The 16,339-nt window shown below is 37.8% G+C and overlaps 1 long non-coding RNA gene across 4 annotated transcripts in view; it reads right to left on the bottom strand.

Moving 5' to 3' along the window:
* The window catches only part of LOC118919342 (uncharacterized), a 131,285-nt gene that overhangs the window by 81,599 nt on the left and 33,347 nt on the right, over nucleotides 1–16,339 (bottom strand). For 3 of the 4 annotated variants that reach the window (XR_008992832.1, XR_008992833.1, XR_008992831.1), the window contains one exon: nucleotides 2,718–2,756. This is a non-coding gene — a long non-coding RNA (uncharacterized LOC118919342). Of the gene's footprint in view, nucleotides 1–2,698; nucleotides 2,757–16,339 lie in introns of all 4 variants that reach the window. The other variant, XR_008992834.1, reaches the window with a different exon arrangement.

Here is a 16,339-nt window from a genome sequence, read left to right on the forward strand (position 1 = left end):
GTCTCTCTTGGAAACTTCTATGTTCACTTAAAAAGAATATGTGTTCTATAAATGTCAGTTAGATTCAGTTGGTTAATGGTGTTGTTCAGCTTTATATCCTTGCTGATGTTTTGTCTGCCTGTTCTCTCTATTACTGAGAGAGGGTGTTGATCTCTACAACTGTAATATTTTTCTGTCTATTCTCTTTTTAGTTCTGTCAGTTTTTCTTCATATATATTGAAGCTGTTGTGAGATTCATACAGTTTTGAGCTTCGGTGTCTTCTTGGTGAATCGGCCTTTCTAATCCTTCTGTAATCAATATATAATATGCCTTTTCATCCTGCTAATTTTCTTTCCTTTGAAGTATATACTTTGACATTAACATAACCATTACAGTTTCCTTCTTGTTAGTTTTTGCATGATATTTCTTTTTCCATCCTTTAACTTTTCATCTATCTTTATCGTCATATTTGAAATGCATTTCTTATATACAGGACATAGTTAAGAAATTTTTTTTAATCCATTCTAATGATCTTAATTAATTAGTGTATTGAAAGGATTTACATTTACTGAAATTACTGGTACGTTTAGAGTTATTTTTATTATTTTATTATTGTTTTCTATTCATTCTCTCTGTTTCTCATTTCTGTTTCCCCTTACTTGCCTTTTTTTTGAGGGGGGAGGCAGTACTTGAGCACCTTGTGTTCTATTCTAATTTATCTATTATGATATTGACAGTATCTTTATATAGTTTTTTTAGTAGTTGCTCTAGAGATTACAAAATACATACTTTTCACTATTTTGCCAATTGGAACATAAAAACCTTAACACCAGAAAATTCCCTTTATTCTGCCCTTCATTATGTTAGAGGCATTGTTTTAAATGTCACACCTACATACACTAAAAAGTTCATCAGACAATGATATACCTTTGCTCTCAACCATAATACATAATTTTGAAGTTCTCAAGAGGATAAGAATAGTTTATAATATTTACCCAAATATTTACCAACCCTATTGCTCTTTCTCATTCTTGATGTTCAAAGTTCCTTCCTGGTATTATTTCCCTTGTATCTGTGGAATTCCCTTCAGCGATTCTTTAAACAGTTCTGCTGGGTACAAATTCCCTTAGTCTTTCTTTGTCTGAGGATGACTTTGTTTCACTTTCATGCTTGAAAAAGATATTTTTGCTGTATACAGAATTCTAGACTGACAGTTCTTTTTATTTCAGCACTTGAAAAATAGTGTGGTGCTTCCTGTGATCTCCACAGCTTCTGGAGAGAATCACTGTCACCAAATCATTGTTCTCCTACAGATAATGGATTGTTTCTCTCCAGCTGTTTCAGGAATTTTCCTTCATCTTTGCTGCTTCAGAAATTTGAGTATGATATGTTTGGACCTGGATATCTTTGATTTTATCCTGTTTGGGGTTTGCTGTGCTTCTTAAATTTGTAGGTATATGTCTTTCTCCAAACATGTGACATTTTCAGCCATGTTTCTTCAAACCTTTTTTCTTTCGAACCATATTCTTTCTTCTCTCCTTCTGGGAGTCTGATTACACAAATATTAGACCTGTTCATGTCATCCCATATGACCTTGAGGTCCTGTTCTATATTTTTTTCAATCTTTTTCTCTCTGTTTTTTCCCTCTGTCATTTTTATACTGCTATTGAGCCCTTCCAGTGAATTTTTAAATTCTGGTTATTGTGTTTTGCAGTTCTGAAATTTCCACTTGATTCTTCTTTGTATCTCTATTTTCATTTTAACTTCCCATTTTAACTTCATTTCAAAAAGTGTTCATGATTGCTCCTTTGAGCATTTTTATAATCTCTGTTTAAAAGACTGTCAATTCCAACATCTGTGTTATGTCATCATTGGCATCTTTTAACTGTCTTTTCCAAATTAAGTTGAGAATTTCATAGTTCTTCATATGTCATGTAATTTTGGATTTTATCCTAGACATTTTTAGTATTACTTCATGAGACTCAGGGTCTTATTTAAATCCTATGAGAAAATGTTGATATTTTTGTTTTAGCAGGATAAGTTAGGGTCAAGTCATACCTTCCAGGTCATTTTCTATGGGCTGTGACTACAATGTCAGTTCAGATTGCAGAGGCTTTAAGTGCTATTCAGATCTGTCCTCTTAGCGTGTAACCCAGTGACTAATCTGGGACTTGGGAAGAGGTCTGTTAGCTCAGTTCTCATAGCCTTCGGAGTGCTGCTTAGGAATAGATCCACCGACACAAGTAGATAACCCAGTTTTACGGAATCCACTTATTGAGCTCTGCCTTCTCTGTTCCCTCCCCAGTACTTTCTGGTCCCTTTTCCAGTCCATCAGCCAAAAACCATGCACTTCTGTGTTTAAGTCATATCCGCAGTCCAAATGACAAGAGGACAGAAAGAGGGTTAAGAAAAAAAGAAAGAAAGCGGAAGGGAGAGGTGTATGCCAACTGCCTCTCAGAACTGCAGCTCCTCTAAATGAAAAGTGAGCACCACCTGCCCTCGGAACTTGGGCTCCTGCCGTTTTCGGCGGTGGCTGTCTGGCCAACACTGCCCCAGCCACAGGACTGCCTGGGCCTGAAAGAAAAAATACATGCAGCAAAAGGAGACAGAGGAGCACCAGGGTGATTCCCTCAATCTCTTATTTCTAAGAGTTCTCTTTTCTGCTTCAAGCCAGAACTAAAGGGATTTTCCTGGGCTTTTCTCTATTTCATAAGTTACTTATGAAAACATAGCTTACTTCTGGATTTTGACAGTGTGAAGATCAGGCTGGAGACATCTGAGAAAAAAAATATGGTAAATTCTCTGTTAGTTTGGTGGTACTTCAAATTCTGATATTCTTTCCCTGTCCGCCTACTACTGCAGGTGGAAGAGAGGGGTGATAGCGTCACCCTCTGAAGAGAGCAACCAGCTACTTGTTGGCAAGCTGACTTTATTCAACCTCCTCAGTTCCTTTTTTTTAATTAAGATATCATCGATATACACTCTTATGAAGGTTTCACATGAAAAACATTGTGGTTACTACATTCACCCATATTATCAAGTTCCCCCCACACCCCACTGAAGTCACTGTCCATCAATGTAGTAAAATGTCACAGAGTCCCTACTTGCCTTCTCTGTGCCACACTGTCTTCCCCGTGACACCCCCACACACCATGTGCACCCATCATAATACCCCTCAATCCCCTTCTCCCTCCCTCCCCATCCGCCCTTCCCCATCCTTCCCCTTTGGTAACCTCTAGTCCCTTCTTGAGTCTGTGAGTCTGCTGCTGTTTGTTCCCTCAGTTTTGCTTTGTTGTTATACTCCACAAATGATGGAAATCATTTAGTACTTGTTTTTCTCCACCTGGCTTATTTCACTGAGCATAAGACCCTCTAGCTCCATCCATGTTGTTGCAAATTCAACCCCCTCATCTCTTAAAGGGGCAGCAATTCATCCTGACAGGTAACCTTCCTTTTGTAAGTTCCCCAGGAACACAGGGCAATCAGAATCCTAGAACTTATTATACAAAGAAAACTGATTGAAATGGTTCAAGAAATGAAATGTAGTCTGTGCTGTCATGTGCTGCCCAAAGCCCTCCACTCAGGACCAAAATACCCAGCTCCCCCCAACCAAGCTGCTGGGATGTCAGTAACTGATGGCTGTCAGCTGAGTCCCTCTGTAGGCATTGCCCTGGAAAGGCAAGCCAAAGAAAGCCACCTTGCCCAGGGCCTCACGAAGTCAGCTCACATCCAGTGACCATGCATGGTGAAAGTATAAAGCTGGAGCAGTCTTGGTGCAAAGGGCAGTTCTGAAGGGCCATCTCAGCTCAAGAGTTCCCAGGGAAATTGATGAAGTTAAGAGTTTAATTCCTTCCTTTGCCCAGTGCTACTTCCTTCATCCCCCAACAAGCACTGAGTGGAGGGCCCCCTCCAATAAACCTCCTGTGTACAAATTATCTCAGTTTGCTTCCTGAGAAACCCACCCTAAGATACTAGGTCTAAGTGTAACAGGAATTGGGCGCATGACTCAAAACAGGTTAATATGACGTAAGGGATGTTGTTCTGGGGTCTTTTGGGAAGTCTTCCTAACACTAGAGAGAACCATAGGAAAATATTATCTCTCTTTCAAGCTAAATCTGAATAAGGACTCATATGGCTCCAGCTGCTACTGACAAGCATGTTTTGAACCCAAGAACATCCAGCCTTAGAACAAAGTTTGTACTGTACTTAACAGACTGGTTACATGGAAAGAACCTGAGTCTCTAATGATGACACTGAGTTACCAGATCAACACACCTTGAAGACCACACCATTTTTAACTTCCTCATTACAGGAGCCAACAAATATTATTAGAAGCAGTCTGAAGGTTTATTTTTGTTTGTTTCTGCTACTTGCTGCCAAAACCCCTGAAATAGATGTGCCTCTTCCTGACTATCCATTCCTTTACTTCTAGAGATTTTCCATATTTTCAATAAACATTGAAAAGAGCTTAAAAAATCCACAACCAAGACAACTCACACACAAAAAAAAACTGAACTGTGACTTAGTACAGATTGATGACCAGTTTTCTTTTTCTTCCTCCTTTCTTTCTTCCATCCTTCCTTCCTTCCTTTCTATAGGGAACTGAAAATACATTTTCTTTAATAAAAAAGGAGACCTAGTTGAACAAATATATTTATTTTACATGCAAAAAATAAATCACAGTGATATTACAACTTGGTTGAGAAGAATTACCTTAAAATCTATTTTTATCATCAAAATACAATCTAGGCCATGATCTAAAATTTTGTATAGAATTAGAACTTCTGAAAATACCCTCTGTAATAGACATGTGAAGACAGACACCTGATAATTGCAAACAGTATTTACACACCTGTGGAAGAGGAAAAGAGATTTTCACATAATTACTTCAGAAGGATAATGCCTGTATGAAAGATATAGCTCTGAAACTGATTCAGTTTGCAATTTAAAAGACAAACAATCCATTATGACAACCCAAGAAAAAGTTACTTTCACATAGTATCTTGACTCAAACTCTGACAGTCAAAGAACTATGATTTTGGCAAGCCCAAAAAACATTTTCAAGAAGCAAAGAGCTCTGCCCTTACAGAGAGAATGCCACACTTGGCCATGTTTCAAGATTCGAGGATACAGCAGTGGAACACTGTGCTCTGATTTTAACTACTATGAGAGTCTCTCGTGTCTGCTGAATTAATCATATTTTCTTCCCCAGCACCTGCCATTCCAAAACTGGTTCCTCAGGCATCTAAATACAAAATGTAATGACTCTGTCACTGTGGATATCAGACAAAGCATAGGGCTGGTCATAGGAGACAAGTTTTAATCCCAGGTCTGCCCCCCACAGCAAGCTGGGTGACATTGGGCAAATCACTTTCTCTCTCTGGGCATATCTCACTTTATCTCTATTTTCTCATCTGCAAAGTGATCATTCTGTCTTCATGACTATGGATATCTGGGAAAATGAGAGGAATTATATAAATGCTGGAGTGGCTTGTGATGGTGAGAAGCCATTTTTCCATCCACTCACCTGACATTTCACAACTCAGTCTCAGCCCAGTTTTCAGCCTGTAACATGTCAGTTTGTTATGGGGCAAGCTGGAGAGGGAGATTTCTTCACAAATACCCAAGACAGAAACAACAAATGCTCTTCTTCCTAATCTGCATTCAACCACCATTGTACTTTTTGTGCCTTGAGAGTGAGCCCACATCACCACCACGAAAAAAAAATGAATCCAACACCCCTGTTCTCTTTCTGCTTCATGTTTTAGGAATGAGACCAGAGGTTGTGGTTTAGCAAGTCTGACCAACTTTCTGGTAACCATGGTGAAAGTGTGGCTGAGTAGGGATAGAAGGAACCTGGAGTTCTTTGGAGGCATGTGAATGAGGTTGGCCCTTCAAATGTGTACAAAAATTTACCCCTAGTCCTCTAAGGGCTTACCCTCCAACTCCAGCAAGGCCTCATGCTACAGCCTCAAAGCCACCAGGACTCATAAGACCCGGGCTAGAGGTGCTGGCTCGGAAATACAGCCCAACGTGGGGATGGTGGCAGGAACCCACGGAGTGACCTGCAGGATGCCAGGCCTGGACGCTCCAAAGATTCAACAAGAAGGAACAGAGGGAGAAGGAGAAGCTGCTGCAGACCCAAGTCTGCTGGGTTGATGCAACGCATTGACCTCGACACTGATGACATTCTGGAAATGATTTGGGAAATTTGACTCTTGACTATGTGTTAGATATTATTGAATTAATGTTCCCTTAGATATGAAAATGATATTATGATTGACTAGGAAAGTAAAAAATATCTTTGTTTTTGGAAAAGTATTATTTAGAATCACACAGGAGTGAAGTGTCATGATGCCTGCATACTGCTTTCCAATGGCTCACAGAAGGAAATGAGCGTGGGTGCATGTGTGCAGAGCCAGATGCTAAGAACTGGTGCATTCGAGAAGGCAGAATACGGGTATCAGTTTTTCTAGTTCTTTACATTTTCCTGGAATTCGACATTTTTTAACTTAAGGTAGATATACAACCCAACCAAATTTGGTCAGAGAGCATGTGGGGTTCCAGGGGTCTCATAGCTACAAGCTCCCAGGATATTTCCGTTTCCCAGAAGCCACTTTGCTTCCTAGTTCCTTGCAAAAGTCATTATTGACACTTACCATGGCCAACCACATAACACAACTGCTAAGAAAAGGTATGGGGGAAATATTAGAATCCCCATTTTACAGAGGAGAAAACCCAAGCACATTCAAGTTGGCCGCCTGGCAAGAAGCCGCTGCCAGAGCCATGCTGATATTATACCAGGACCTCCCGGAGCATTTCTGACCAGTTCTTTGTGCCTGTTTCTACTCCCCTTGCTCGTCACTCCCAGGCCCTCACCTGCAGCCTTCCTCAGAGGACTGACCTTAGCCTCCCAGAGCCACTGCACCGACTCCAAACTGCAGAGACTCAGAAGCGCTAGGGAGTGTGTGTTGTGTCCCGCTGGAATGACGCAGAACTACAGCTGCCTCACCAATTTCAGGACACTAGGAATTCCTCCCATTTCAGTTTTATGACAGAAAATAAATCCTTCCTTCATTGTTACCACTGTCCTCATGAAGACCAACTGCTTATTCCCAAAACCAAACCACTTCCTTCCTGAACATCCGGATATCCCAAATGCTTGTGGTTTCGTGCCACATTCTCTCGGTCGCCATGGGTGAGCAGTGCTCGGAGATGAAGTCCATAATCAGAGGCTCACACTTCGGCAGCTGACTCTTACAGCCACCACGTGTCTTAACCCAGATCAAGCTAACAGAGGCCTTAAGGTAGCATCTGGTTCTTTACTTATCTAGCTCTCATGAAACTCATGTAAAATGCTAGGTATATGTTTAGGGAGGAATTTGCGAAGTTGACTGTTTTCTAAAAATCATTTGCTAAGAAGGGCCCTTGGAGGTTGTTTGAATCTATCTACTTCTAGTGATAGAAAGCTCACACTTCGAATGCCTAGACCTGTATTGTGACCATCTAAGTTGTCATGAAGTTCTTTATAAGGAAAGTATGTGATCATTAGTGCCTGTAGTTTATGGCATCTATTCTCACTGTTCAGGAATTTCTTCTGCTTCCTTCACAGTTCTTGGCTGATTCAGAACTACGATCAGCTGAATAGCCATATACTCTCTGGATTAAGTATTGTTATTTTCTGGAGGTAATAACCAAAATATATAATAACTGGTACAGCGAGAGGGCACCATCTAAAGCAGAGTAGGTGCTGGCATGGAAACACTGAAACAGGATCCCAGAGGACCCCACCCCCAGCTCTGCCAGGTATGAAGCACCCAGCAGCTGGACTGAGGGGAGCTCTGGGGCATCCCCTGGCAGCAGAGGAACGCTCAGGTGGAGTTTGTGGCAACAATGATTTGCCTTTGGGTGCAGAACTATTTCCATATTTACAGTCATCACAGCTGTACCACTGAGGACTGCCTGACCATCAGTTCTGCAGTTCTGGTGGTATTTTAATGGCAGAAATAACAGAAAACATTATTTTGAAACCATATTAAAGAAAGGGTGATAATGAATGAATGAATGCAAATAGAGCGTGAAAGACAGACCCTACATACACATACAGACTCACACACACACACACACACACACACACACACACACACACATATACACATAGAAAAACAAGTGAAGCTCCAAACATCAATGGAAACAAAAATTTGTGGTCATCCTCTGCTGAACTCAGCTTAACATAATATAAACTTCAGGTTATGTTATGCTTTAAGGACTTCTACTGAAAAGGCTGGTTTTGGTGCTTTCTGCTGCAGAGGATCCTGGCCAATTCCAGGTGTTGGCCTCAAAAAACTATGAAACGTTATTCAGCAAGCAGGGAAGAAACTAGTCAAAGCAGTGAGGAGAGCACTAAAGAAAACAAGCATCATCCAGGAGAACTCAAAGGGGATAAAACCACACTGGGCACCGTCCCAGGATATCTGGAATATTTTCCAAGCCATTGACCCCTAAAATCGTCCTTGGTCAGCAGAGTTTACACTGGCCAACACTGACTAACGCCTCACCCCTTAGTCAGCAGCTGTCGTGAACAAAACAACACGGAGGCTCCAAAAGGGAAAATAACATTGACTTTGAGACACAAATGTAGTCATGTTTCCCAATTTAAATTAATAAGGAGTTTTACTCATTACTCAGTGACAGTCGATTTAAAATCCATACACACTGAGAGATTAAGTTAACTAAGGAGAGAATGATGTATCTGGCCTCAAGGTAGAAAATGCCCTATTCCCAGGTGGGGATTTCCACCCATCCAGATGGCACAGAATGCAAACCCACACAAGCGGAGGTCCAAAACTGTGTGAAAGAGACAGTTAGCTTTTTTCTTTTGTGGCTTTCCATCACATCATCCATGTGCAAGGGTCTAAGATTGATCTCTAACAGAACCTGTCAGCAGAAAGGATTTTCCTGATGTAATTATGATGCTAATATGGTAAGAAAAATGAAATGACTATTATAAGAGATTTTTATTTTTCTCAATGACCTCAGAGACAGGGTAATACCAAGTACAGATATCAAATTGTATAATTAGGGTCAACATATTAATAGAGATTAACCTAAATATTCAACTGGCTCAGTATTTGCATGTGTCAGTAACTAGACAACGTGGAGAGGACAAGTATGGGATAACCAGCTAGGAATCGATGATGAACAGTGGGAGTGCTTGACCTTCTAGCCTCTTCTCTTCCTTTCAGGAAACAGAAGTGAGGTTTATACATGAGGAAGAAAATCAGTTGTTAGAGAGAAAGAAGCCATAAGAGCCAGTGTCAGAAGAAAGGATGAAGAGAAAAAGGCTTTCGAACTTGACTCCAACTTCCAAGATATGGAGGCTGTGCCAAGATTTACACAGAAAGGCAAACAAATCATTGACTTTGGGGAAAACTCTTCACAACCACCACTAATAATGAGATAATTGCACTGCAGCCCCCCAGAGTATTCATCCTTGGTTCTGGGGGGACCATTAGGGAGGAATCACACTGCTCTGATTTGACAGTACACTCAAGTCCTAATAGGAAGTTACTCAGCTAATAAATAGTCATTTCCATATTTTAATTTAATACATCCAAGTACTCACAACTTCAGTACATTTTGTTCAGCTAAAAGGGAATGGTAGGGTCAATTACACAACTAACTTGGAATTTATAGAGGATGCTTCCTATTCGGGCCAGTATGAGAAGCTCAAGTGAATTGATGTACGCTTAGAATTTAGGTTTTTGATACTCAGTTTACCATGAAAATTACTAATACTTATAGATTGCATTTTCAGAAATATTTATTCTACAGATAGTATGTTGAGAAAAATTCTAAACGTCAAAATCTGTTTCATACATACCGTATTTTTCAGTTTAGACTGGAAAGAACATTTGAACAGTGCAGGAACCACCTATCTGATTGATGAGAACTTAAAAGAGTTCGTCAAAACCTCCTCTTATAACTTCTCTGGTATCTGTGGAACAAGGCATTGCCAATTTTGCAAACACATGCCAACTGAGGGGATTTTTCACGCCAAGCTTTATCAATATGATAATTCAGACTCACCAAGAATTAGCACTTTTTTCCTGAGATAAGCAAGAATTACACTTTCACTGAAGTGCTCCTCATCTGAGCATGATTAAGCTGCCTGATTGGTGAACCTAACAGGCCCTGCAAGACTGGGCTGCTGTGGTCTGTCCACTCCTTCTTGCTGGGTTTGAAATTCTCCCCTGCCAGAGATATCCCCAAAGTTATCATTTCTAGAAAAATGAAAAGTAACATCCTAGGAAACCTAGAATAGCTGCCATGCTTTTAGACATTACACAATTCCATTAAAAAAAACTCCTTGAGAACTTTATTTTATTTTTTTGGAGGGAGAAAACTGATGTCTTCTATGCATCCGATTCTTAACAAAACTGCAGGGAGCTTGAAAAATGTAGACTGTACAAACACAGAAAAAAAAACTGTGAACTGACTTAAGATCAGAGTTTACTTTTCAGATCAAATTGTTTATGGTTTTGCAAATGTGATTTCTACTTGCCAACTTTTTTTTTGTAACTTGTTCCTTTATACCTCCTTGACTGAATACCAGACAGCCTAAACCTCAGTACAAAAGGTTTGAAACATTTTTGATACATAACAGACCTCAGTCTTTTTAAAAAATTAATATATTTTCAGGCGTTTTTTTTTTTGTACAGTGTAAAGGGAACATTCTTGCTGTGTTTTTTCAGTAAGACTTTCAGGCACTTCTTCCCTTTTGATTTCCTTTTTTCCTCTTTTTTAGCATGCAAGTATGCTGGTACGTTATGTCCTGGTTTAAAAAGGATTAAAATTTTAAAATAATCCTTACATCTAAACTTTTTTTGTACAGCTATAGTAGAGATTTGTTCAATATTTATAGTTAAAGATTTATTGAAAATGGTGATAAAGACCTCAGAGCTGTTATCTTAGTTTAAACATCATTTATGTACTGTACTATAGTAGGACATATTGTATCTCACGCTGTGATATGTGGATGGGAGCTCCAGATGGAAGGTTTGAAACTGGATTCTCGATTTTTAGTCAAAAAAAAAAGGCCCATAGTTTAAAAAGTTTCTCACTTTGTGCAATATAATCTAAATAAAGTACAGACATCTGCATATTTTGTAGCAAATGGTGGCAAAGCAGACTCATTGTACTGTCAACATCATTGCCTGTTTTTGTGTGTGTGTGCTGGAAGTCTGTATCTTGACAATTTTAATAAGTCAGCTGGAACTGATAGAAAAAAAGTCCTTGAGGCCTCGCATGATGAGAATGTAACAAATTCTGATGGATTACCTTTGAAAAGCCCTAATTCCTGAGATTCCCAGTACCGCTGGCTTGCCTTGGACCCAGTCCTAACCCTATAAGCCCTTCATTGGCTACCAGGTTGCTGGTCATTCTTTGCTCTTCACTTCTGAAGGTTTCCTGCAGTAGCTGGGCTGCAGGGAGGAAAGAATACACTGTTTGTTTCTTTCAGCTGTTCCTTGGCATTAAGTCTGGCAACACTGCCTAGTGGCTTGAACTTCACAAGTTCACAGAACTTCACAGCCTGAGCTTCACAGAAAAACACATTCAGACAAAAACATTGTTATTACCCTTGATTTGTTGGTCCAGTGGGGCTGTAACCATGTCCTCCAGGTCCGCAAAGCCAAAGCCAAAATTCTTGGGTCTTAATCAGTTCCTGAGAAGTAGGACAGAGGATAAGGAAAGTGGAGGATATGGAAAAGGATGACATCAGAATGTGGGACAGCGCCAGCCCCAGATGCAATTATATCCTCAGACAAGAGGTGGCAATTTGACACCATATTCAGGGCCCCATAAATGTTACTTTTTCTTAGATGTTAATAGAAGATTCAATTCATTTAAAAATGGAAAATTAAGAAATGACATGATTTGGAAGACATTCATAATTACATTAAATGTTATAATTTAGAGTATGAAATTCAATAGAATCTTAATGTGAACATGGATGACCAGTGGATCTTGTTAAAATGCAGATTTAGATTCAGTAAATCTGGGATGGGGACTGAGATTCTGCATTTCTGGTGAGCCCCTTGGCCAGGGTGGTGTTGCTGATTCTGGGATTACACTTTTAAGCAAGACTTTAGGCTATGCTGGTTAAGAAATAGAATGGATTTGAAGGAATGTGACCTGCTCCCAAAAGTGTTTATCTGATTTAATGTCAAAAAAGAACACCCTACAGCAAAGAGTTTAAATCATTTGCCCCTGAAAAATTCATGAAGAATCATATATATATATTGGCCACAAATAAAAGTTCAATAAATTCCAAAAGTAGAAACAGTACAGATAACATTCCTTGATATCAATGTAACAAATTAAAAATTAAAAGCACAAATATGTAAAATTAAGAATGAGAGAATGAAAATAACTACCAAGAATGAGGTAGTTTGAACTCCTTGTTAATGTTTGAAAATACAGAATAAATTCATGACTTTTGAGAAAGACACAAATGACTAAAAAAAAAAAACTTAAGAGACAATTCTCAACAAACATATAATCCTGGAAAACACTTTTAAAGTTGCCTAAGACTAAGTATCCCCAAAACACAAGAAATAGAAAGTTTTGCAGAGTCTTTCCAGCCACCAAGGAATAAATATTCAAAGTTTGTTAAATTTTCCAGAAGAAAAATGGAAAGCTTTCCAATTATTTGAACAAAACCATGTAATTCTTATTCCAAAACTTAACAGAAAACTATATGCCAGTTTCATTCATAAGTATTGATACAAAATCCTAAACAAAATATTAGAAAATAAAATCAAACAATATTTTAAAAGACCACAACCCCATGATTGAGAATAGTTCAATCTGGGACTACAAAGTTGGTTCAGTATCAGCAAATTATCCATGTTTAAAGGTCAAAGGAGAAAAACAGTTAATTGCCTCAGTAAATGATGAAAAGACATTTGTAAAATCCAACGTTGATTGTTTTTTTTAAACTAGGAAAGACAATATCAAACAATACTTTCTTAACATGATCAAAAACATTGTTCTAATAAAAAGCCAACATCATACATGAGGCCAAAGTTCTAAGAGGATATAATGGAAGCAGACATCTGATATTGCCATTAGTTAACATTCTTCAAGACATTAACTAATTATTAGATGGTATGATTACTAATTAAATATGATTATTAATATTGGAAAGAGGAGTTTCATTCATTTCATAAATCATAATAAGATTTTATATATGGAAAACCAAGAGAATTAACTGGAAAAAACAAACGTTAGAAATACTAAGATAACCCACTAAGATTGTCAGTGAAAAATTAAATACAAAAATCAACAGCTTAAACAATGATCAAAAAACATAATGGAAAGATGGTAGAATGGGAAGGCAAGACTAAAACCTTCTCCAAAAAACACACAAAAGTAAAATACAGCAAATGCAACTAAACGTGAAAACTACCTGAAGACTACAGAACAGACCACCTAGAGGAATTTAATCCAAACAAAACTACAAGATAAAGAGCTAAATGAAACAGAGATCACCATTCTTCTTGATAAAGGAGCCAGTCTTACATATGTTATTATATGTTAAAGGGATTGCTGTAGATAGAAATGACCCTAAGGCTAAATAGTTTTCACCAGTGAAAATAAACCCACAGTAAGGGTATTAGACCAACTAATTACTCAGCAAGTATGAAATTAAAACAAAACAAAAGAGGCAAAATCAACTATACACAAAATCAGTCAAGGGATATACAAAAAGTATAGATTATGACATCTAATATTAAAAATGTGGAAAAGGAAGAAGAAGAAGAAAAATACCTTTAGACTGTGTTTGAAACAGAGCAATCAACTTAAGATAGACAATTATTTAGTAAAGAGCCATCCTTGAACCTTTGGTAATCAAATAACTAAAGCCTATTATAAATACACACACACAAAATAAATGAATTTAGAAAAGAGGGAAATCCAGTTACAACACCAAAGAAAACCATCAATAACAAGAGAAAGGTATAAGAAAGGAAGAAAGGAACAGAGAGGAGATATAAGAAAAACAGCTAGAATACTATTAATGAAGTGGCAATAAGTACATATCTATCAATAATCACCTCAAATGTAAATGGAGTGAATGCACCAATCAAAGACACAGAGTGGCAGAATGGAGGAGTAAACAAGACCCATCTACATGCTGCCTACAGGACACTCATTTCAAACCCAAAGACATACACAGACTGAAAGTGAAGGGATGGAAAAAGATATTTCATGCAAATAATAGGGAGAAAAAAGCAGGAGTAGTTGTACTTATATCAGACAAAATTGATCTCAAAACAAAGTTACAAAAGACAAAAAAGTACATTCCATAATGATAAATGGATCAGTCCAACAAGAGGATATAGCAATTATAAATATCTATGCACCCAAAATAGGCGTACCTAAATATATAAAACAAATACTAACTGAATTAAAGAGGGAAGTAGACTGGAACTCACTCATTTTGAAGATTTTAACACACCACTCACATCAATAGATCAACCAGACAGAAAAGAAATATAGAAAAAGAGGTACTGAACAATACATTAGAACAGATGGACTTAACAAATATCTACAGAACACTCCACCCAAAAGCAGCTGGATACACATTTTTCTCAAGTGTACATGGAACATTTTCCAGGATAGAGCACATAAATTCTTATTTTTGTGTAACTCATAAATTCAAAAAGATTGAAATTGTATCAAGCAGCTTCTCAGACCACAATGGTATGAAACTAGAAATAAATTACACAAAGGAAATAAAAAGACTTAAAAACACATGGAGACTAAACAACATGCTTCTAAATAATCAATGGATCAATGAACAAATTAAAACAGAAATCAAGCAATACAGGAGACATGAAAACAAAAACATAAGAGCCCAAAATCAGTGTGACAAGGCAAGGGCAGTTCTAAGAGGAAAGTATATAGCAATACAGGCTTATCTCAAGAAACAAGAAAAATCCCAAATAAACAGTCTAAAATTACAATTAAAGAAACTGGTAAAACAAGAACAAATGAAACCCCAAGTCAGTAGAAGGAGGGACATAATAAAGATCAGAGCAGAAATAAATAAAATAGGGAAGAAAAAACAATAGAAAAAAATTAAAATTAATGAAGCCAAGAACTGGTTCTTTGAGATAATAAACAAAATAGATAAACCCCTAGCCACACTTATCAAGAAAAAAAGAGTGTATACACATAAACAGAACCCAAAATGAGAAAGGAAAAATCACTACGGACACCATGGACATACAAAGTATTAGAGAATACTATGAAAAGTTATATGTCAACAAATTGGATAACCTAGAAGAAATGGAAAACTTTCTAAAAAAAACCTAAGAGCTAATACACACACTTCTTAAAGCAGGCCAAAAAGTAGAACAGGAGGGGATGCTTCCAAACTCACTCTATGAGGCCAGCATCACTCTAATACCAAAACCAGGCAAAGACACCACAAAAAAAGAAAATTACAGACCAACATCCCTGATGAACATACATGCAAAAATCCTCAACAAAATATTAGCAAACCAAATTCAAAAATACATCAAAAATATCACCCATCATGATCAAGTGGAATTTATTCCAGGATGCAATGAGGCTACAATATTTGAAAATCAATCAACATCATACACCACATCAACAAAAAGGACAAAAATCACATGATCATCTCAGTAGATGCTGGAAAAGCATTTGACAAATTTCAACGTCCATTCACAATAAAAACTCTTTAACAAATAGGCATAGAGGGCAAGTACCTCAATACAATAAAGACCATATATGACAAATGCACAGCCAACATCATACTTAACAGCAAGAAGCTGAAAGCCTTTCCTCTAGGATTGGAAACAAGACAAGGATGCCCAGTCTCCCCACTGTTATTCAACATGGCACTAGAGGTCCTAGCCACAGCAATCAGAAAACACAAAGAGATAAAAGGCATCCAGAATGGTAAGGAAGAAGTTAAACTGTCACTGTTTGCAGATGATATGATATTATACATAGAAAACCCTAAAGAGTCCACTAAAAACCTATTAGAACAAATACCTGAATTGAGCAAAGTGGCAGGAAACAAAATTAATACACAGAAATCTGTTGCATTCCTATATACTATCAATGAATTAGCAGAAAGAGAAATCAGGAAAACAACTCCATTGATAATTGCATCAAAAAGAAGAAAATATCTAGGAATAAAACTAACTACCAAGGAGGTGAAAGACCTTTACTCTGAAAACTACAAGACACTCATGAGAGAAATTAAAGAAGACATCAACAAATGGAAATCTACCCCATGTTCATTAATAGGAAGAACTGATA

This window comes from Manis pentadactyla, chromosome 12 (genome assembly GCF_030020395.1).
Source record: "Manis pentadactyla isolate mManPen7 chromosome 12, mManPen7.hap1, whole genome shotgun sequence".
NCBI classification, from domain to species: domain Eukaryota; kingdom Metazoa; phylum Chordata; class Mammalia; order Pholidota; family Manidae; genus Manis; species Manis pentadactyla.